The 24504-nt window shown below is 37.2% G+C and overlaps 1 long non-coding RNA gene across 1 annotated transcript; it reads right to left on the bottom strand.

Annotated features, from left to right (window-relative positions):
- Positions 1 to 1247: 1247 nt before the first annotated feature.
- On the bottom strand, positions 1248 to 10842 carry LOC116421527. The gene is made up of 3 exons (XR_004231915.1): positions 10727 to 10842; positions 5189 to 5374; positions 1248 to 1558 (listed from the first exon to the last, which is right to left on the bottom strand). It is a non-coding gene; the product is annotated as an uncharacterized LOC116421527 (long non-coding RNA).
- Positions 10843 to 24504: the final 13662 nt, after the last annotated feature.

A 24504-nucleotide genomic window follows, 5' to 3' on the forward strand; every position in this document is an offset into this window, starting at 1 on the left:
TTTCACTTTCATCAGTTCATGTAAGTCTCTCCAAGCCTCTCTGTATTCATCCTGCTGGTCATTTCTTACAGAACAATCATATTCCATAACATTGATACACCATAATTTATTCAGCCATTTTACAGTTGGTGGCTATCCATTCAGTTTCCAGTTTTTCCACTGCAAAAAGGGCTGCCACGAACATTCTTACACATACAAGTAAGTCCCTTTCCCTCCTTTATGATCTCTTTGGAATATAAGCGCAGTAGTAAAATTGTTGGATCAAAGGGTATGCACAGTTTGATAACTTTTAAAGCATAGTTCCAAACTGCTCTCCAGAATTGTTGGAAAAACCCATTTTCAAGGAACTCAATATCTAATGATTGGGGAAAAGAGGGATAGATAATGATAGCTGACATGATCAAAAAAGGATTTTTTTGAAGATGGGGAAGATATAGACATGGAAGGTGGCATTTGTAGGTATCAGGTAAGAAGCCAGTAGAGAGAAAGATGCTGAAGGTGAAAAAGTGGTGATAATAGTGGGGACAATCTATTGGACATAATAGGATTGAGGCTGCATAGAGAGGCGTTGACCTAGGCAACGTGAATGATCTTTTCAGCCATTACTAGAAGGAAGGAGGAGATAGAGTGGCAAGATGTCTTCATGATGTGAAGTGAGAAGGAAGAAAGATGGGGAAGCTCTTGAATGTCTTCAAATTTCTCAGTGAAGTATCAATTAAGGTCTTCAGCTGAAAGCACAAGAGAGGAAGGGTGCTATAGGAGTCTTGAGAACATTTGGGATGACTATTATAGTTAGGAAGGTGATGGCTTAAATGGGGAAGAATAGAATGGGCTTGCCTTGCTATAGTGAGGACTCATTAGATTTTAGTGTACCTAGTCAGCATAAGTCTATGATTTCCTCCTGCTGTTTTTGATATCATGCAAATAGGACTGAAAGATGGTTAGAGTAATCAAGGATTGAGGTTTGAGAAGGCATGCTCAGTGATAGAATAAGGGATCTGAGAAAATACATAGGACATAAAGATCACAGGAATGAGTCTCCAGAGGAGACACAGAAATACAAAGCAATCAAAATAAGGTTGCTTTGGAGACAATTCTCTGTCATTCCAGTGTCTCCTTATTTCCTACAGAGCTCTGCTATCTCCCCAAGACTTAATATAACACTTTGTTTTATGGACTCCTCCTGGAAGATAATTATACTTTGTCAAATAAATACTCTTTTCCACAGGATCTGAAGATGTCCAAGTAATTCATTGGTTTTCCTTTCCTTTCCCTAAGGAGCATCAGAAGATCTGCATCAGGAAATCTCTCTTTCTCAGAAGTCTGATCCCTGACACTCTTGAACTTGGGATCACTCAAGAGGTATTCCCAATAAAGTTGATGCTACCCAGGAAATTATCCTTCTGTGGTTAAAAGGATAACTTCTGGGATTTTGCTCCAGGGAATTCAAAATTCCCTCTCCTCTTCCCAGCAGGCCGAAGTTCAGGAACAGTGACCTCAAGTTTCCTCTGAGGTTTGGAGTAAGCATATGTTTTGATATGAATCATCATTATGTCTCCTGCATAAAGGAAAAGATATAATGGAGAAATTATTTTCTGTTTTCTTTTGCTACCCTCCAGTGAAGGGGAAGTCCTGAAAAATGAATGAGAAAATGGCTGAATTGAGTCTCATATCTTGCTTTTATGGACCTCAGAGGCTGATTTTCAGTCAGTCACTCATCAAGGGACAATTCTAATTTCTGAAACCAAAATAATTTTGGAGGCAATGGGCAAGTTGCCAGTCCATGAGTAATTGCTTTCTGGTTGCCTTCAAATAATGACTAAAGTTCTGAATCTTGTCTGTTTATTGGGTAAAGGTAGCATGGAAAAGCCATGTGCCTTAGAGTATGGAAAGCTGCTTTCCATATCAGGAAGAGTGGGTTCCAGACTGAGTGACCTTGGGCCATTTAACTCCTCAGAATTCTACTCAATTATTTAATATTATAAGTTAAGAAGGTGCCAACTAACTGGTGGATGTCCCCCAAGGCTCTGCCATGAACCCTCTTTTCTCTATATATACTATTTTGTTTGGATGTGCTATTAATTCCCATGGATTTAATGATCATTTCTATGAAGATGTTTGTCAGATTCATTTGTTAAATTCTAACTTCTCTCCTCACTTCTAGTCTTGCATCTTCAAGTGCCTCTTGAACATCATTTATTGAATATCCATAAATATCTTAAACTCAATTTATGCCAAACCAAACTCATTATCTTTCCCTAAAAACTTTTACCTCTTTTTGAACTACTCTATTACTGTTCAGAGTAGTACTATCTTTCTAATCAACCAGGCTCAAATCTAAGTATAATTCTCACTATCTTTCAATAATCCTCACTATCCCCCTCTTTATATGTAATCTATTGCCAAGTACTGCAGATTTGAAATTTGAAACATTTTTGGCATATGACCCTTTCTCTGACTCTGTCATTGATATGCTTCAGATCCTTATCACCCCATACACAGGCTATCACAATAGTCTTCTGGTAGATCTCTGCTTCAAATCTATTCCTATATATCTTGTTTCTACTTAGTTCTTTGTGTGTTTTCTTGCTCACTAGACTATAAGTTCCCTGAGAACAGAAATTGGTGTTGTTTGTTAATTTGTTTTTTGCATGCCCAGAACTTAATGCAGTGCTTGGTAGAATAAGCACTTAATAAATGATTATGGACTGACTGATGGACAGAGCTTTTTTATCTAGGAATTCCACATATTAATGAAATAAAAACTCTGGTCCCTATTTCCATGAATGAAGAACTCCTCAAAATGCCTATTTACTATTTCCCTTATACATGTACATTTGTATGTATGTATATGTATGGATATATATACATATCAATGTAAGGTAGAAATCACAGCTACATGATTAACTTTCTATTCTAATCCTTCAGATCTTAGTTTCACAAGACAGCATTTTCACATTCTTACTTTTCCTTATCTTTTTTTTGAGACTGAGTGTTAGTGTTTTTTCTAGCCTGGAAGTACAATGGTCACTCAGGGACCCAGCTCCAGTACTGGTCTGCATGGAAGCTTTGTTGTGTTCATTTTTCTTCCCGGAGCAGGTTCGTGACTTGTCAGGCAACCTACTAGCCCTCTACTCCTGGGAGACTTGCTATATTTTAGTCCAGACACAAAGTGTACTTTAGCCCCAGTGCAGCTTAGAGCTCCTGAACTCAAGCAATCCATCAACCTTGGCCTTCCCCAAAAGGAATTACGAGTATGTAGCACCACACCCAATAATTTTACCCTTTCTAAAGCAAGGTTCGTATAAGTACAGCCAACAGATGGAAACATGTTAAGTGCATTAAATTGAGGAACTTTTAAAACTGCATATTGAATCACTCTTAAAAAAAAGCACAAGCCCTCACCCTCTATGTATAGAGCACGTAGCTCAAAACTGTTAGAGCAGATGTTATGGTTAAAAACAGAACCCCAGATAATGTCCAGGGTAAGAGAAGACTAATTAGCAAATTCACATGTTGTGCTTCTGTTTAGAACTTCTGTTCCTAAGACTCATTGTGTTTGCTGAGCCTGGGTCCTTGGTATGAAATGCAAAGCTTATAAAATACAAACACATTTTCATGTATTCAAGGGTCCCAAATGTGGTGAAAGCTCTTCAAGAAATAGCCTTGGAAACAGAATCTTAGCAGGCTTAGTGAACAATAACAGAATCACAGATACTCCTCTTCATTATCCTTTGCTGGATCTTTGTCCAGGTTATACCCACTAAGCATAGATGTCCCCCAAGGCTTTCTCTTAAGTCTTCTCTTCTTTTTCTTATTTGGTAATTTCATCAGTTTCCCCCCACACATCCTGTATTCAATTATCAGCTCTGTGTAGATTATGCTCAGGTCAATTAATCCAGCTTTAATCTCTCTCCTGAACTGAGTTTCTCATCTCATAGCTCACTGGATGCAGCTTATAATAATAGCTAGCATTTATATAGTATCTGCTGTGTGCCAGGTACTGTTCTAAGCATTTTAGAAATATCATCTCATTTTATTCTTATGACAACATTGTGAGGTCAGTGCTATTATCATCTTCACTTGATAGTAAAGGAAAAAGGCCAATAGAGATTAAATGACTTGTTCAAGATTACATGGCTAGTAAGTGTCTGAAACCAGATTTGAACTTGGGTCTTTTTAATTCCAGGCTGAGTACTCTATTTACTATACCACCCAGCTGCCTATATATAATAACAATTTTTTGTTTATGTAGTGTATTAAGGTTTTTTGAAATGCACTTTTATGACTATTATCTCATATAGCAGCACAACAACCTTGGGAAGTAGATGCTATTATTATACCCATTTTACAGATAAGGAAACTTCAACAGACAGAGGTGAAATGATTTGTCCATTGTCATATGGCTGTGTCAAGCTAGATTTAAACTCAGATCTTTCTTTTTTTTTTATTTAATAGCCTTTTATTTACAGGATATATGCATGGGTAACTTTACAGCATTAACAATTGCCAAACCTCTTGTTCCAATTTTTTACCTCTTACCCCCCCACCCCCTCCCCTAGATGGCAGGATGACCAGTAGATGTTAAATATATTAAAATATAAATTAGATACACAATAAGTATACATGACCAAAACGTTATTTTGCTGTACAAAAAGAATCAGACTCTGAAATATTGTACAATTAGCTTGTGAAGGAAATCAAAAATGCAGGTGTGCATAAATATAGGGATTGGGAATTCAATGTAATAGTTTTTAGTCATCTCCCAGAGTTCTTTTTCTGGGCATAGCTGGTTCAATTCATTACTGCTCCATTAGAAATGATTTGGTTGATCTCGTTGCTGAGGATGGCCTGGTCCATCAGAACTGGTCATCATATAGTATTGTTGTTGAAGTATATAATGATCTCCTGGTCCTGCTCATTTCACTCAGCATCAGTTCATGTAAGTCTCTTCAGGCCTTTCTGAACTTTCTGACAACAGGCCCAGTGTCCTATCCCCTGTACCACCTATTTGCCTCAATTGAGATATATGAATCACACTGTACATTTCATAGAGATTGTAAACTCATCATGTCCAAGACAAAGCTTATTATCTTTCTCCCCTCTTCCCAAACCTCCCTCCTACATCTTCCCCGTCACCCAAGCTCAAAATCTGGACTATCATCTTCTACTCATCATTCTTACTCACCTAACATAGCCAATCTGTTTCCATGTCCTGTCATTTTTACTTTAACAACATCTGTCAAATTGTCCTCCCCATCTCCTCTGTCACAGCTGCAAACTCTCATCACCTCACATCTGGACTATTGCATTAGTGTTCTGGCAGGTGAACCTTCCTCAAATCTCTTCCCATTCCAGTCCATCTTCCATTCAGCTGCAAATAATCATACAGAAGTATAGATTTGAGCCCCCCCTTTAAGTCAATAAACTTCCTATTACCTCACGGATCAAATATATAACCTTCTTTTCAGCTTTTAAAACCCTTCACAACCTAGCCCTTTCTGCTTTTTCTAGTCATCTTATACTTTACTCCCTACCACATACTCTGAGATCCAGGAATATGGGCCTCCTTGTGATTGCTTGAACAAGACACTCCATCTCTCCACCCTGACTTTCCACTAGCTATCCCCAAAGCTATGAATGTTCTTTCTCCTTGTCTTTGCCTCCTGGTTTTCCTGGCTTCCTTGAAGTCAACTCAAGGCTTACCTTCTTCAAGAGATCTTTTCCCAGACCCTTCAATGCTAATGACTTCCTTCAGAAACTTTCTATTTATCCTTTTTTAGGTCTTATATGTACATAGATATTTACATGTTAACTCCCCTCTTAGAATGTGAACTTCTTGATTACAGGCTTGCTTTTAAATTTTATTTGCATTTTCAATGCTGAATACAGTGCTTGACATGTAGTAGATGCTTAAGAAATTGATAACTGTGACCTTGGATAAATAACAAATTTTCTAGGTCTTTATTTCTTTATCAATAAGATGAGAGGGTTACACTCAATGATTTTTAAGGTTCCTTCAAATACTAAATTCTCTGTCCATTCTCTTGAAGACATCCAGTGATGGGAACCAACTGAGATAGCCTTTTGGACAGTTTTCAGTGATAGAAATCTTTTTAAAAATATGGGCTGGAATGTACCTCATTGTGATTCCCACTTTATTACTCCTATCTCTATTCTTTTTGCTTTCCTTTTATTGGGACATTTACTGGAGCTCATTACGATATATCTGACAGAGGAAAGGGGAAGCATTATGTCAAACACAGCATTCATCTAAGTGACTGCTGATTGTGGAGCCCCAGTACATTGGTCTGAGCAAAGCTGTAACTGCTCTGCAAAATTATATATGGGCATTTAAAATATTGGTTAGAATTAATGTGACTTGATGAATATTAAATATTCCCCCAAATAACAAATGTTCCTAAAATTAAGCCTGTACTGTTTCTGTGATGCTGAGATAGAAATAGCTGTATTAATATAATTTGCTACATGGAATGCAGATTTGATACACCATGGGCCCATTTCCCTCCAGTCTTACTGCCTGTGGTGGGTTGAAATGGTTTAGGAACAGTTTGAACCACATCACAGTAGTTTGTAGATGTAAAATAAAGCATGATGGGTCACAGAATCAGAGTGGCCATTTACAATTCTCTATATCGCCAGACACCGTGTTTTATGGCTTGGCCTCTGGGAAATGTTGTATTTCCATCTTTGTCCTGGGGAAATGGCCATCTCCTGCTTATGATAAACTTGTGTTTATAAGTGCATACTGACTTTTAGTTTTATTTACTTATTTTATGGAATCTAACACAATTATAACTCCAACTTCTATAGTTTTTTAAATTTTAAAAAGTACATTCCTCACTAATGCATTGTTAGTGGAATTGTGAACTGATCCAACCATCCTAGAGGGCAATTTTGAATTATATCCAAAGAGCTCTAAAACTGTGCATAACCTTTGATCCAGCAGGGCCATTACTGGATGTGTATCTTGAAGAGATCATAAAAGAGGGGAAAATATTCACTTGTACAAAAACGTTTGTAGTAGCTCTTTTTGTGGTGGCAAAGAATTAGAAAATAAGTAGATGCCTATCAACTGGGGAATGATTGAATAAGTACATGAAAGTAATAGAATATTATTGTTCTAAAAATGAAGAACAGGCTGATTTTAGAAAAGCCTTGAAAGGTTTCCATGAATTGATGCTGAGTCAAGCAAACAGAACTAGGAAAATATTGTATACTATAACAACAAAATTATGTGATGATTAATTATTATAGATTTGGTTATTCTCAATGATTCAGTGATCTAAGACAATCCCAATAAATCTGGGATGGAAAACACTATCTGCATCCAGAGAGAGACCTACGAAAACTGAATATGGATCAACACACACTATTTTCACCTTTTTTCCTCTTCTTTCTCACTATTTTCCCTTTTTGTTCTGATTTTTCTCTCCCAACCTAACTCATATGGAAATATGTAAAAAATGAATGTACATGTATAACCTAAAAAAATAAAAAAATGCCCCTCATAACAGGCCTGTGGGGGTAGGAAGTTCAAATATTAACATACCTATTTTGTAGATGAGAAAACAATTTTAAAGATATTAAGTCACTTACTAATGGTCACAAAGTTAATAAAAGTCAGAGTCAGGTTTTCAACGTAGGTACTTTGAGTTAAAGTTAAGTGATTTTTTTTCACTACTCTAAGATAGCTAGGTAGTAAAATAGAGCCCAAATGCAGTATAGAGTATGGAACTTAGAAAGAAATAAGTTCAAATCCAATCTCAGACATTAGCTGTGTGATCTTGGGCAAGTCACTTAACCTCTGTCTGTTTAAGTTACTTCACCTACAAAATGAAGATGATAATGGCATCTATACCCCAGAATTATGAGAATGAAATAACACATGTAAAGTGCTTTACAAAATGCTGGCTATTATTGTTATCCTTACTGCTGATATTATTGAGCAGAGTTACTCAACCAAGACACAGAAAGGGTTACAAAGAAAAAATAAGATATTGTTCTTTTTTTCAAGAAATTCTCAGTTTAATTGGGGAGGCAAAAGAGAGGGAGAAGAGGAAAGGAGAGGAGAGGTAAGAAGAGGAAGGAGAAGAGGGAAGAGAGAGAGACAGAGAAAGAGAGACACAGACACAGACACAAAGAGACAGAGACAGAGACAGAGAGAGAGAAAGAGAGACAGACAGATGGAAACAGACAGACATACAGAGACATAGAGAGAAAGAGACACACAGAGAGACAGAGATGGAGACTGAGAAACAAAGAGAGAGACAGAGAAAGACAAGAGGAAGGACAGACAGAGACAGAAAAAGGGAGAGAAGGAAGGAAAGACAGTGACAGAGAGACATATACATAGGAACACACAGAGAGACAAAGAGACAGGGAGACAGACAGAGAAGATATTATATGGGTATATATGGATGATAGATAGATGAGACATAAATAGATGATAGAACATTTATTAAGTGCTTAATATACTCCAGGCATTGTGCTAAGTTCTGGAAATTCAAATACAAGCAAATAAGTTCCTAATCTCAAGGAGTTCATAGTTTAAGGGGGAAGAAAACACATCATGTTATAAAAAGAGAAAGGAATCACCAGGAAACTTTAGCAAGACAAAAAAGATCACTTTTTAGAGCCAGAGATGGAACTCAAGTTTCTGTTGGGTTTCAGATTGTTTGAAAGTAAAGAAACAGAAATGAGACTTCAGGAAAGAGTCGACCACAAAGGAAGATATTACATATCATAATGGTACAGTAAATGGAACGTGAAGCTAGAAGACCTGGATTGAAATTTTAGCTCTGCTGCTTCCTACAGGAACGACCATGGACAGCTCCTTGCAGGTCTCTTCCACCTTTATGTATGTATCCAAGAATGTAGGTGATAGAGTGTGCTGTAGAGACAAATCCTCTAAGAATTCAGATCAGCGTGGGTGGTGATGGTCAGCAAAAGCTCCCTGAAGTGGTAGGACTTTGAAGGTTAGGTAAAATTTGGAGAAGTGGAGAGAAGGAAGACCATTTGTGGCAAGAGAAAACAACAGGCATAGATAAATAAAGCATTCTTAGAAGGTACTGAGGAGGCTGTCTCACTGGAGTAGAAAAATAAAGGCTGCTCTCTTACTTTGCAATTTGGAAATTAGAGTTTAAGGACCTTAGAATTAAATCCTCACTCTATTCCTTTCTGCTTGAACTTGAGAACTTAACTCCCCTTTCTGGGACTCAGTTTCCTTTTCTGTAAATTGAAGGAGTTGGACAAAATGATATCCAAAGCCTTTTCTTGCCCTTAAATTCATGTGCTTTTCTAAAATCATAGTGGTTTGGTAGGGCAGTTAATAGAGGACCTCAAGAAGCAAAAAAAGAAGTTTGCAATTGCTGAGATTGGAAAAAAAGAGATTAAGTATTGGGGTTGGCTGGGTCTTCTTTTTGTTCCTCATATAGCAATAAGAATAAGGCTGAGCACTCAGTAGGCGCTCCAAAACACTGGCCAAATTGAATTAAGTTAAGGTAATGGATGCCTAGAACTGTCCCCTGAATCAACTGTAGTTGAAATCCTGGAGCTGAAAAGCTCTGAATTTTTAGGCTCTTTTTGCACTTTGTGCCCAAAGGAAATGTCCTCCTTCCAGTTCACTTGTTCTCTTGACCATCTTGCTGTGACAGCCCTTCAGGCCACACATTTTACAAATGACAAGCTCCATCCAACTCATTCCAAACTTAGAATTGTAGAATATAGAAGTTGGATCAAAGCTCTTGCTCTATGCAGGAATTCTTGTACTCTCTCTACCCCTCTCTTATAAGTGGTCATTTAGCTTCTGCTCTAACTCTTCCAAATAACAAGGAGCCCACTCCCTCCCGAGGCAGCTAATTCCATTTTTGGACATCACTGATTATTAGAAAGCTCTTTCTTACATTGAACTGAAATCTGTCTCCCTATGACTTGTGCCTATTGCTTCTGGTTCTGTCCCCTGGGGCCAAGTAGTATAAATCTAATCTGTCTCCTTCAAGTCAGCTCTTTAGAAGCTTGAGGACAGCTGTCATGTCTCCCACTACATCTTCTCTTCTCTAGGCTTTCATATCCTTCCAGCTTTCTTACCCTTCATACCCTTCCATACAGCTTCCTCAAACACCACTCCTTCTTCCTGTATACAGGGGAATAGGGAATTTTCCTATGGGGAATCTCTGCCAGCTTGAAAGACACATTGCAGAACTATGTCTGGCATTATACTAAAAGGTGATTGTATCATTGAAAACAACAATAACAAACAACATCAACAACATGTCTCCATCTCATTGCTTCTCTCAGAAAAGTAAAAGCCAGAATAGTCTTATAGAAAGCCAAAACAACGCAGAAAAAACAAACAAGCAGAAAATCCCAATATATGAAGAGAGATTTTAAAAAGGTGGAAGGAAATTGGATTATGAGGATTGCTGTGGGTGGTGATCTTAGTGTTGCTTATCCACCAACACCATTCCATGTCCTTAACCAGGCTTCCTTCCCTCCCATCTCTCCAAGATCCTGACACTTTATTTGGAGGAGGCAACATGCCATTCTGGAAAATAATAGAAAGAATAGTGCTTTTGTAGTTAAAAGATCCAGGATTCTAGTCCTACCTACTTAGCAGCTTTGTTACCCTAGGAAAATTGCTTCATGATATGAGCAACAATATCCTTATCTGTAAATTGGGGATAACAATAGTAACACTACTTACTTCATAAGGTTGTTGTGAAAAAAGTATCTTGTGATCCTTAAATTATGAGTAAAATTTTAGGTGGTTTCTTCTTCTTCTTCTTCTTCTTCTTCTTCTTCTTCTTCTTCTTCTTCTTCTTCTTCTTCTTCTTCTTCTTTCTTCATCTTCTTCTTTCTTCATCTTTTCCTCCTCCTTCTCTTCCTCCTTTTCTTTCTCTACTTCTTTCCCTTCCTTTTCTTCCTTCTTCTTTTTCTTTTGGCAGCCATAGTTGGTATTGTGTTTGGACCCCTATGATATTTGGGAGCATGTTAGCTTCATTTTAAACTAACCCAACATATGAAATTACACAACAAATTGGAAATCATTATTGACACTGCAGAAGGAGGCTTCATTTTGCAAAAACATTCTCTGCAGGGTTCCTTAAATAGCAAGCTACTCTAATGCATTCAAAATATGAAGGGATTTTTCAAGGTTTTGACTTGCACTGGTTTCAACTGCACCTTTGTTATATAAATCCAGAGAATTCATATAAAATCCAAGGGAAATACAAGGGATAAAGCATTAATTAAGCACCTACTATGTGTTGGGCACTCTCCTAAGCATTTTAGGGATATCTTATTTGATCTTCACAAATACCCTATGAGGTAGATGTTATTAAAATATCCATTTTACATTTGAGAAAACTGAGACAGACTAAATGGCTTGCCCAAGGTCATACAGCTAGTAAGTGTCAGACTAGACTTGAACTCACACCCTCTTAGAATTAGCACTCTCTCCATTGTGCTATCTGGCTGCCTTTAAGCTATAAGCTCCTTTAGATGTAGGTCTGTCATTTTTCTTCCTTTTTTATAGTTATTGTTCTCCAAAGTGCCGTACAAGGTCATCTTGCAATATTGTTCATTACTCTGCTTTCTGTGCCTCAGTTCCCTTATCCATGACATGAAAAGTTTGAATTAGAATACTTCTGAGACCCATACCAGCTTTAATTTTCCGTGAATCTACAAAGTTCTCCTATAGGTGTCATATATTTGAAAACCCCCAAAATCTGACAAAAAATTGTCCATGATGGGAGATGACTGAAAAATAGCTTGGCTACTTTCCTATCTACCTAACCTTTCCAATGGTTAGGGACACAACATAAGTATGTCTTTCTGTCCAGCCTTCAATATCTATTGGCAACACTAACCATGAATTCAAATTGCTGCTATGAGAAATTATTTGTAAATCTGAGTTGCTAAAATTCACTTTCAATTGGTGTATGAATTCCTAAGATTTTGAAGAGTAACAGTAATAGTAATGTGCCTATTCTGCCTTGATAAGCAGTTCTGTTGTGTATTGAAGTTGTATCCCATTTTCCAACCCACACAGGAACTCTCTCTATAGCATCATTTATTATAAACACATGGCCTGACACTTCCCAATTTTTATCAATATTACATGGACATGGACAAGGGGAAAACATATGACCTGACTTCCAGAATAGTTCAGTGTGATTTCTAGGTATCCAAATAAAACTCAAACATTCAGTGAATCATCCAGCTGTTTCTAAATATTTAGATTTTTTACTTTGGGTAATCAAAATACTATAATGATTGATTAAAATTTTCACTTTTCACCAGAGGATTTTCACAGACATGTTCACTGAGTTATATTTGGGATGTGGGGATGGTTCTGGGATCTTGAAGGCCATACCAGCATACTAGCACACAAGCTCTTGAAGGTTAAAGGAATTAGGAACTTGATGTGGTATTGTGGAAAGAACAGCAGGCATAGAACCAAGAGGTAGGTTCAAGTCACAGTTTTGAAATTTGATCCTGGACAAATCATGTAAGATCTCTAAAGCCCAAGTTTTCTCCATTAGAAGGGTATTTGTAAGAAAATCACTCAAGATACCCTAAATTATGATTTTTATTGGGATGTGTTTGTGTGAAAGAATAAGCATTTATATGGAGCCTATTATGTATCAGGTACTGTGTAAATGTTTTACAAATATATCCTTACAACAACCTTGTGAGGTAAGTGCTATTATTATCCTAATTTTACAATTGAGGAAACTGAGGCAGGCAGGGGTAAAGTGACTTGCTCAGAATCATACAGCTAGCAAGTATTTGAGGCTGAATTTGAACTCAAGTCTTTGTGACTTCAGTCAGGACCAGAGCTGGCTGTTAGAGGTATGAATGAAGGTTATCTAAGGAGCAGCCTGAAGGTTGCAGGTTCATAACCAGAAGGCTATTAGGTGATGGAAATTTCTGCTTGAGCTACTTATTGAAGATTCAGATGTGTGAAGAATTGTGAAGAAAGCACCTCTGACAATTAAATCATAGAGCCTTGAGGTTCATATTCACAGATATACCTAATGAGGTCATAATTTAAAAATTGTCATTGGCTTCCAGTAAAGGGAAGAAACATCCACTTCCCTGGAGAAACCTTGCGAAAATTTCATTTCTATCTCTGAGATTGAGCAGACAGGAGAGGGTACACAATATAGTGGAAAAGAGTTGTCAGACCTGTGTTCAAATCTTTCTCTTGTCATTTATTTAAGAGGATAACCTTAAGCAATCACTTACATTCTTTGGACATTAGTTTCCTCATCTGTAAAAGGAGAATGTTGAGTTGGACTAGGCAGCCTCTAAATATCCTTCCAGTTCTGATCTTATGATACCTCCGTGTTTTTGCAAATGCAAGATGTCTGAAAATTCATGCAGAATTTCTTTTCACAATTTCCATTGCGTCTAAGGTCACACTTTTCTTAAAACATTTTAAGCAATGATTTTCACTGTTCTTTCCCAATTAGCACTTCAGTGTACAACAATATAACCATAGACTAAAATCTCTTTCAAAGAAAGCAGTGTTGCATCATCAGCTGAGCGGTGACTGAATTTGTTCACCAGGGACCCAAAGTCGAACACGTCTGAAATGTCTGCTAGAGTGAAATTCGCATTTTTATGGAGATTATCAGCTGTCTTCATATCTAATTTAAAGTCCAAACATCCCAATTTCCCCATAAGAATGTATTCAAACATCAGCTCGATTTCTATTCTCTTTTCCTTTTGCAGAAATGAGAAGTCATCATAGCTGATGAAGATTCATTATGAAGTTGACAATTGGAGGTTCACCCCGATGCCGGAAGAACTCAGCCAAAGCATAACCTTTCTAACCCACAGAGACTGAACTGAATACCTTCCCACTCGCTCGCTCCGCTAGAAATTTGAAGTACCTGAATTAGAGCAGCTAGCTCCTGTCTCCCTGACTTTTCCTCTCCCCCGAATATGCAAAGCCCCCACCCCACCCAGACAATGGAACACCAAAAACACAGGGAAGCGAGCTCCTCCTCTGGAATGAGAAACAGCTCGTGTGCTGCTCTTTTCCAGCGGACTATCAGCGCAGTGCGCCAGAGGAAGGCAACAGCAGGAGGGGGCCGTGGGACTGAGGCCAGGAAGGCAAGTGTCAGACACTTTGAATGGCTCAGCCAGCTTTATTTTGCCCGGCATTGAGTCCGGTTTCTGGAGGGCGCTGATGAAACTGCGGCAACTCATTAATTACCTCGAGATCCGCAGGGATTTTTGCTAAAGACAGAAAGCCAATCGTGTTTGCGAGGCCACCTGGTCAGGCGGCTTCTCCATGTCATCTTTGATCGAATCTGATCAATAACCTTGCGTTTGTCCTTCCCAAAGCCTGGAAAGATGATGAGCCCGATTAAGGTATATAAAAAATACGAGGATTCACAAACACTTGGGGAAGTGAGGTCGTTCAAGTATCCCCTCCATTCTACCGATGAAGAAACGGAGGCTCCCGAAGCCTAGTTGACTTTAGAACCCAAATCTCTTGGCTCTAGGTCGAGTGCACAGGAATTGGGTAATTACTTCATCTCTTTGGGTCTCAGTTTTCTCATCTATAAAATGGAAAGAGGGCATACGGAGATTGAGTGATTAAGGTCCCTTTCCAGCCCTTAAATCTATGATCCTGACCCATCTCTTTCACGGGATGGCTAGGTTTTGCTTTCACACAGAAAGACTTCTATTTCTACTTAACCTGGGAATGAGTGACTTGATATTTAACCTTCTGGATCTTCAGTTTCCTCATTTTTAATTGAGGAAATTGGACTAGAAGATCTTTAGGGTCCCTCATAGATCTTGATCCATAAGCCTACTATCCCAGTTTAGAAATATCCCTGTGTGGAGTTTTTTTTAAATTAATTTTTATAAGGATTTGTTATCTCCATCCCACTGCCTCCCTCTCCCCATTGAACAATAAGAAAAAGAATAAAATTAAGACCATTATAACAAATATGCATAATCCAGCAAAATAAATTCTGTGTGGAAAGGGTTAAAGCAATTATTTCCTAGCTGGTTATATCCTGCGGTAACCCATTCTAATTTTCCTTCTTCGAGCAGCATCCTCTCTTCCTTTCTCCTTTTCTTTTTTTCCTTTTCTTTTCTCTTTCCTCTCTCCCCTCTTTTCTTGACTCCCCATCCCCCCTCCCAATCATAGCTGAGCCACTGGGGCAGTTTTAAGCTATGACTTCACCCCACTGCATTGCAACAGTCACTGAACAGTGCCCAACTGCTGGAGTTTGTAATCTGTGTGTTCTAACTCAAGGCCTGCTGATTCCATCATTTTAAAGATGCCCATTTCTTCCAAGCCAGGGATTTTATGACTCTAAAGATTCAAAGCTGTTATCCCAACAAACCCCGGAGCGCTATATATTCCGATTTTATGGTAAGCTTCACTAATAAACTGTTTAAAACATATGCTAATTGTGTTTATTGTATTCTTTAATTATCAAATGTATCATTAAAGATGTGCCTTCCCCTTTGGAATCTCAATACCTAGCCTCCCAGCCTGGGCACTGCACAGGTTGACACTTACCTTTTCAAGTAAGGAAGAAAGCTGGGGGTGCAGAATGCCTATTTGTCAATTTTCAATGTTTGCTTAAGGTAGAATCTCAGTCTATAGCTTAGCTTTCCCTTCTCAAGAAAACATGGTGCAGAGAGTGACAGGACAAAACATGGCGCTGAGTCGTATCCCTTAATTTATTTTTAAGTCTGCCTACAGGATAGATCATTATTTCTCATTTTGAGTTTCAGACTGCTTGAAACACAGAAGTGTGCACAGCCAGAAAGGCTTAAAATGATGAGAATGGCTGTCACTACCTTTTGTTAAAATGAGAGAGAGAAAGAGACAGAGAGAGAGAGAGACAGACAGACAGACAGAGACAGAGAAAATCAGAGACAGAGGAGGGGCAGAGGGAGAGAGACAGACAGATAGAGACAGAGACAGAGAGACAGAGAAAATCAGAGAGAGGGGGCAGAGGGAGAGAGAGAGAGGGAGAGAGAGAGAGAGGGGGTGGGAGGGAAGAGGGAGGAGAGGGAGGAGAGAGAGAGAGAGAGAGAGAGAGAGAGAGAGAGAGAGAGAGAGAGAGAGAGAGAGAGAGAGAAAGAGTGTTGAGGGAAAAGCAAAGATTGAAAAGAATAATAAAAGTGTGTTATGGTGATTGGTTGTTCTGTCCTGCTTAAAGGAGCAGAATTTTACAAGGAATGAAGAATTAGAGCCACCCTTCTCCCAGACTGCTGCTCTTGTTTTTTAAAGGGCTATCTTGATGTTTTGAGATTTTCTTATCTTCTTAAAAATTAGCTTTTCCTCCTCATCAAATAAAGTATACTTGCTTTGAATTTTCATATTGTCTATTTTCCTGCTCAGCTTGGAGCAAAGAGCCAGTCTTTTTTCAGGCCTTCTCTTTCTATCCTGGCCTGTCTATTGCAATATGAGGCAATTGCTATGTCATGTTTATTCACCTGGGAAAAGAGTGGAAACAAAATCAGAGCATTTCACCCACTGCTGATAGCCTGGCCTTTCTTTTTATGTCAGGCTAGTTTGGGTAAAAAAGACATATTTTAAAAATCTCATGGGTGAAATGATTTATGTAGAAAATATTCTCCTTTCTAGTCATAACTGAGTTAACCATCAGACAACAGAGCTATCCCTCTCTCTGGACATGGGGTACTGTTGATTAAGTTTTTTCTTTGCCCCTTAAGTAAGAAATCCCTAGAAAAGATTTTTAGAGCTGCTAAGACTGAGAACTTATTAACATGAAGAAAAGATCAGAGAAAAAAAGAGAGGAGGGAAAAAGGTGAGAGGCAGGAAAGAGGAGTCCAGGTACTTCAGAAACATTACTTACTTCCAGCTCCAATGGACTGAATCTGTGATTTTACTGGTGTAGGGAGTTGTTGGTGAGAATCTTAATTTAACTAGGTCTGCACCTTTCACTGCAGGTCTCTGCAGGTGAAATGAGGTACTGAGAGTCTGTATGGCATCCTATACACAAATATGTGTCAGAGGGGGATCCTCTGATCTATGAGGCCAGGTTTCAAACCACTGAATTTGCAGTTCTCAAAGTGTGGTCTGCCTACCCCTGGTGATCCAAAAGATCCGTTGGTATCTGCAAGGTCAAAGCTATTTTTATAGTAATATCAAGACATTATTTGCCTAATAAAATATTACACCCTCTTTCAATTACATAATAGTGTGAGGCTAGATACATATGTACATATATATGTGTGTATGTGTGTATTTCAATCAAAACAATATATCATAACAGATTGAATGCCAAAGCAGATATGAGAATTCAGCTGTCTTCTATTAAGTTGGAAATTAAAAATATTTGCAAAGATGTATAGAACAACCCTACTCTTCTTACTGATTTTTCTGTTTTAAAAATAGATATTTTAAAAATATTTATATTAAAATGTAATAGATTTATTATTATTTTAATGAATTAGCAAATAATTATTTTAAAAATCTTTTCAGCTTTAATTTCTGAAAACATTAATAGATATAAGCCACAAAAACAAAAGCTTTTGGGGGTTCTTGATTTTTAAGAGCACAAGGAAAGGTAGGTCCATTGCGTTCCACAATGCTGTCTCTCATATATATTTCATTTCCTTTCTTAAGCATTTGTGACACGAAAGGCCAAAAAGACCTTGGTAGAAAGGTGCTGGTCATAGCAGAAAGCAACTATGTTTTGGGTGAAGCTAAGAGGCTGATGTAGTGCTTCAGGGGATAAGAGGTGAAAAGAAGAAGTACAAGAACAGACAAAGGAATTTGTCTAGTTAAAACAAACAAAAATGACAGCTTGAACCCTCTATAGATGTGGGAGGGAAAAAAGGATGCCATTTGTATTTCCACCTCCACAGGTGAATGGGACTCTGTAGATTTGCTGTGTCAGGCAAAATTGTGAGATTTTTCCACATTTCAATCTCAAACCATCTGTTCATTCATTCAGCAAACAGGAAGGAGAGACAAGAAAGCTCCTATACAATATATCCTTAATAAAGTATAGATTTTTATTACCATGAGATACAAATTTTGCCCTTTATATGAGCAATTAATTATTCACTCACTAGGCATTAATCAAGGGTATTACATATTATGCACATATACTACATATTACCAGACATTCTGTGAAGTGTTGACGGTTCAAAGACTAAAGAGGAACAGTCCTGGCCCTCAAGAAACTTAAATTCTAATGAGAGGAAACTCTATAAGAATATACAAAATGAACACAATGTACTGGGAAGAAGAACATCACCAGGAAAGGTTTCATGTAGACAGAAAGATTTAAGCTGAGTTTTAAAGGAAATCAGGCACTCCTACAAGCAGAGATTGAGAAAAGAATGCATTCTAGGCATGGAGGACAATTCAAGATAAAGGCATAGAAATGGGAGCTAGAGTGTTGTGTGAAAAACAAATCTGTTAAGTGTGGAAGAGCGTGGGAGAGGGTAATATATAAGAAGACTGGAAAGGCAGAAAGGCATCAGATTGTGGAGAGTTTCTGAAGATAAACTGAGGAATTTATATTTGACCTAAATTATAGGTATTTATTGAATGGAGGGGGAGGAGGGTAACATGATCAGAATGGTGATTTTAAAAAGTCACTTTGGGAATACTCTAGAGAATAGGTTGGCATGGGAAATGAATGATTTTAAGCAGCAATGGCAAACTGGAGGTTATTGCAATAGCAATTATCACTTGCAATTGATGATGAAAGCTTGAGCTAGGTTGGTGGCTGTGGGAATGGAGAGGAAAAATATCAGATAGATTTTGTGAAGAAAAAAATAGTGAGATTAGGCAGCTGATTGAAGATATGGGGTGACAGTGAAGAATATAGAATGACCCCAAAGATGCAACTGTATTGCCTTCTGTAGTAATGGAGAACTTTGGAAGAAGAGCAAATTATGGGAAAACCATAATTAGTTGGTTTTTGGTCATGCTTTTTTTTTTTTTTGAGATGATGACAGGAAACCAAATAAGTAGTTTGTGATACATGGCTGGAGCTCAGGAGATAGAGCACAACTGGATATCTTTATCTGGAAGGGACCTACAGTAAGGTGATAATTAAACCCATGGAAAAAGCAAAATAATGGTTTGGTCATGTATACTTATTTTATATTTAATTTATACTTTAATATATTTAACATCTACTGGTCATCCTCACATCTAGGGGAGAGAGTAGGGAAAAGGAGGGGAAAAACTGGAACAAAAGGTTTGGCAATTGTCAATGCTGTAAAATTACCCATGCATATATATTGTAAATAAAAAGCTATTATTTAAAAAAAAAGAAAGAAACAAAAAAAAACCCAAATAGAGTGCTGGGTCTGGACTCAAGAAGATCTGAGTTCAAATATAGCTTCAGGCATTTACTAGCTGTAGGATCTTGGGCAACCCACTTAAGCTCTGTCTGCCTCATAAAATGGAAATAATAATAGTACCTATGTCTCAGAATTACTGTGAAGCTCAAATGAGATCATATTTATAAACTGTTTAGCATAGTAGCTGACACATAATAGGAACTGAAGAAATGCTTCTTTCTTCCTTTATTTTTATTTCTAGGGCAGAACCTTGGAATATACTTGTAGGAAGGGAACCAAGAGAGGGCAGAATCAAGAAAAGTGAGGGGCCACATGTAGAACCACTCCAATTCTTATCCCAAAAGCAATGTATAGAGTACAATCTGACATTACAGTTTCAGCATTATTCTTGTCTTCCTAAGCTAACATTACCCTGACATTCATATTACAATAGGGTTCGCCTTTTGGGAGAAGAATTGTGAAGTGCCATGATTATATAACACAAAATATAAAACATAACATTTTTTCAATTATACACATAAAATCATGCAAAACATTTCCATATTAGCTATATTTCAAAAAAGCTAGAAAAATTTAAAAATGAGAAAATTATACTTCAGTTTGCAGTTCATCAGTTCTTTCTCTAAATATGGATAGCATCCTTTCATCATGAATCCTTTGGAATTATCTTGGATCACTGCAATGATCAGAATAGCTTACTTTTTGCACAATTGATCATTATTACAGTATTGCTGTTATTGTGAACAATCATCTCCCAGTTATTTTCATTTCAGTTTATTTCAGTTCAGATAAGTCTTACTGTATTTTCTGAAAAATCCCCCAATCATTTCTTATAGCACAATAATACTCCATTACAATCATATGCCATATCTTGTTCATCCATTACCCAACTGATTAGCATCCCCTTGATCTCCAATTCTTTGCCACCACAAAAAGAGCATCTATAAATATTTTTATGTGTAAGTCTTTTTCCTTTTTCTTTGATCTCTTTGGGATACTGACCTAGTAGTAGTATTGTTGGGTGAAAGGATATGTACCTTTGGATCTAGTTCCAAATTGATCTTCAGAATAGTTGGATCAGTTCACAACTCCACCAATAATTCATTGGTGTAGTTGTTTTTCCTCATCCCATATAGCATTTGTTATTTGTGAGAGGTTTGAGATGGTACCTCAGAGCTGTTTTAATTTGCCTTTCTCTAATTAACAGTAATTTTTAGAGCATTAAAAAAATATGGCTATAGATAGCTTTGTTTTCTTCTTTTAAAAATTGCCTGTTCTTATCCTTTGACCATTTATCATTTGAGAAATGGCCCTTATTTTTATAATTTTGACTTGGTTCTCTATATATTTGAAAAAATTAGACTTTTATCAGAGAAAAATTACTATAAATTTTTAATATTATTTCACTATCTGTGATACCTTTTTAGCAAAATGTAATTTCCTCAATCACCTCTTTTAATTAGGTTTATTTTTGCTTTTGCTCTAAGTTCATGATTATTACCACTGCCTTTAAATTTTTTTTTTCTTCAGTTGATGCCTAAGAGATTCTGCTCTGCCCTTATGTGTCTTTCTGTTTCAAGGGTGTCTCTTGTAAATAACATATTGTTGAATTATGGTTTCTAATCCATTCTGCAATCTATTTGCAATATGTTTTATGAGTGAGCCCCTCCCATTCCCATTCCCAGTTAAGATTAACTATATATTTCCTTCTATCCCATTGTTTCCATCTCTCTCTCTCTCTCTCTCTCTCTCTCTCTCTCTCTCTCTCTCTCTCGTTCTTCCTCAAAGACTATTTTGTTTCACACCATTGCCTCTCTTATATCATCTCCCCTTTCTCTTTTCCCTTGACCCTCCTATTTCCCTATTGATTTTTTAAATTAATTTCAATGACATTGTGGTTCATGCATTGCCTCTCATCCCCCTATTTTCTCCTCTACTTAAAGGTTTTCCTGCATGCCTCTTTTATGTGAAAAAATTTCTCCATTTTACTTCTCATTTCCCCTTTCTCCCAGTACATCCCTTTTTCTCACATTCACATTCAGTGTGTGTGTGTTGGAGGGGTATCATTTCAATATAATCGACTCACACTCATGTCTTCTATTTAAATAAACTCCTTTTAACTTCCCTGACAACGATAAAGTTCTTAGTTCTTAGGCGTTACATGTGTCATCTTCTCATATAAAAATATAAACAGTTTAACTTTATTGAGTCCTTTATGATTATTCTTTAATGTTTTCCTTTTTATGCTTCTCTTAAGTCTTCTGTTTGAATATCAAATTTTCTATCCAGCTCTGGTCTTTTTATCAGGAATGCTTAAAATCATCTACTTCATTAAATATCCATTTCCACCCAAAGGATTATAATTAGGTAGATTATTCTTGGTTGTAATCCCAATTTGTTTGCTTTCCAGAATGTCATATTCCAAGCCCTTCACGTCCTTTAATATGGAGGCATCTAAGTCTTTTGTGATCCTTACTGTGGCTCCATGACATTTGAATTACTTCTTTCCCATAGCTTGCAGTGTTTTCTCCTTGACCTAGGAGCTCTGGAATTTGGCTATAATATTCCTGGGAGTTTTATTTCTGGATCTTGGTGATTGGTAGATTCTTTCAATTTCTATTTTATGCCCCGGTTCTAAAATATCAGGATAGTTGGATAATTTCTTGAAAGATGATGTCTAAGCTGTTTTTTAAAAAATCATGACTCTCTGGTATTCCAATAGTTCTTAAATTATCTTTCTTCCATATATTTTCTAGGTCACTTGTTTTTCTGATATTTCCCAAATATCTTCTTTTTTCTTTTTCTTCTTTTTAAATTTTTTTGAGTTTGTTTCTTTATATTTCATGGAGTCATTAGCTTTCAATTGACCAATCTAATTTTTAAGGAATCATTTTCTGCCTTGAGCTTTTGTTTTTCCATTGGGCTGATTATGCTTTTTAGAGGAGTTTTTTTCTTTAATGAATTTTTGTACCTCTTTCATCATTAAATTAATTTTATTTTTTAAGGTGTAATTTTCCTCAGTAACTTTTTGTGGCTTTATTAGCAAATTATTAATTCTCTTTCATAATTTTCTTGCATCCATGCTCCAAATAACATTTTTCTTTGAGGCTTTGTTGTAATTGTTTTTACACTATTGTCTTCTTCTGAGTTTATACTTGGTATTCCCTGTCTCCATAGTAGTTTTTTAATGGTCCACTCCTTTTTTGTTGTGGTGGTGGTTTTCTCATTTTCCAGCCTATTTCTTATCTTTCAACCTTACGTTAAAGTTGGATTTTGCTTACCTGGGGGTGGGGAGGTACTGTCCCAAGCTTCAGATTTTTTGGGTTGTGCTAGTTATGGGAATCTACAAGTTTTCAATGCTTCCAATCTAATATGACCCAGGAAGAAATACGGTCATTGCTCTCCTGATTTGCTTTCAGGTCTTTATCCAGAAAGGACCCCTTCTCCCTGTAGGCACAATCACTAATTCTTCTTCTGGCCCTTAAACTGTGACTAGGTCCCCTGCTCTCTTGTATCCACAAACACTCATGCTCCTTGTTCTTTGCACTAGAGTTCTTGCTCCTTTGTGACAAACTACAAGTGTTCCTTTCCTCCCTGGAAATGGGACTCTGATCAAGCTGTCAATCAGCACCAGCCATACCAGTCCCCACAAAGGATTTCCTATAATTTCCTTCTTATCATTTGTTTAAACTCCCTTACTGTCTCTGGCCTGAGAGCTCCTGAAGCTGCTGATGCTGCTGGTATTGCCTGTATGCACTTCAGACAGGCTTCCATCTGGTGTTAAAGACCCTTCTTGCTGACCTTTTAAGCTTTCTTATGCTGGAAAATTGTCTCATACTGATCTTTTCTGGACTCTATCACTCCAAAATTTGATTCAATGTATTATTTTGAAGTTGTTATGAGGGGAATATTGAGAGAGTTCAGGTAGGTTGCTGCCTCTAATATTCCATTTTGCCTCTGTCCAAGTAGCCTTTGTTAAAATATAAAACAACACATAACATTTTAAATATAACAATCATGTCTTCCTCAACCCCCGCCCCCCATTAAATCCTCCTCTGATGAAATGGAGAGATATTCTTGGGTTTTTGAAACTGTTCTAAGGTCTAACACGTATTACCAATCCAAAATATTTGATCATTGCATCTGAAGACAAGCTTAATTAAATTTTAATAACCTAATTATTGTCAGCTGTGGTGTGATGAAATTTTTAGCTAGAATGAGTCTCCAAAACTGGGTTGCAATCCATCCTATCTCCAAGGTCCTTAGATTCAGAGTCTTAGACCATCTGAAAGTCTGAAGAGAGATGAGTGGTTTGACATACCATGTTATTTCCTCTCTCCCCTTGATGTTTCAACCAGGCAACTATTTCAACTATTTTCCTATAGGTATCATGATCTCCATTGGAGAGACAGTACTCACACTGAAGGAATTTCAGATTGGAGGGTCTCTTATCTCTCTTCCCAACCACCACTGTATCACCAATATAACAGTTCTCCCTACAATACTTTCGCCATATTGTTAAGTTCTACATCATTGAAAACATATTTTTTTTTTTGGTGGGAAAAACTAAGCATAGGGAGTGTCTAAAAGATCCCCAAAGGACCTTTCTGGCTTATTTTAATGAACCTCAATAACAAAACACTGAAAGTTTTTCTAAGAAAACAATAATTTTACACGAATGAAAAGTATCATATAATAACCATCTAACAATCACACCAATAATTATGTTTCTCTTTCTTTGCAAAAGGATCTAAGGACATAGGTTCTCATTTTCTTTTTATCCTCCATATTTCCTGATGTATCCAGGTGAATTTTCTCCCCTCCAACTCTGACTCTTTTGATAATTACCACTTTGTAGTATACTTTGAAATATGGTATTGCTTAGGTCTCCTTCCTTTACATTTCCCCCCACCCTGTGCCATTGATTCTCTTGACATTTTTGATTTTTTGTTCCTCTGAATGAATGTTGTTATATTTCTTTCTAGTTCCATAAAGTAATTTTTGATAGTTTGAGTGTTAAGGTGCTGAATAAACAAAATAATTTAGGTAGTATTTGAGATTTGGCAAAATTTACTTATAAATCCATCTAGTCCTAGTTCTGACTCTTTCTACCTTGTGAATGGCCCAAAGGCAGAGAGGAACAAAGATATA

This window comes from Sarcophilus harrisii, chromosome 2, assembly GCF_902635505.1.
Source record: "Sarcophilus harrisii chromosome 2, mSarHar1.11, whole genome shotgun sequence".
Lineage (NCBI taxonomy): Eukaryota > Metazoa > Chordata > Mammalia > Dasyuromorphia > Dasyuridae > Sarcophilus > Sarcophilus harrisii.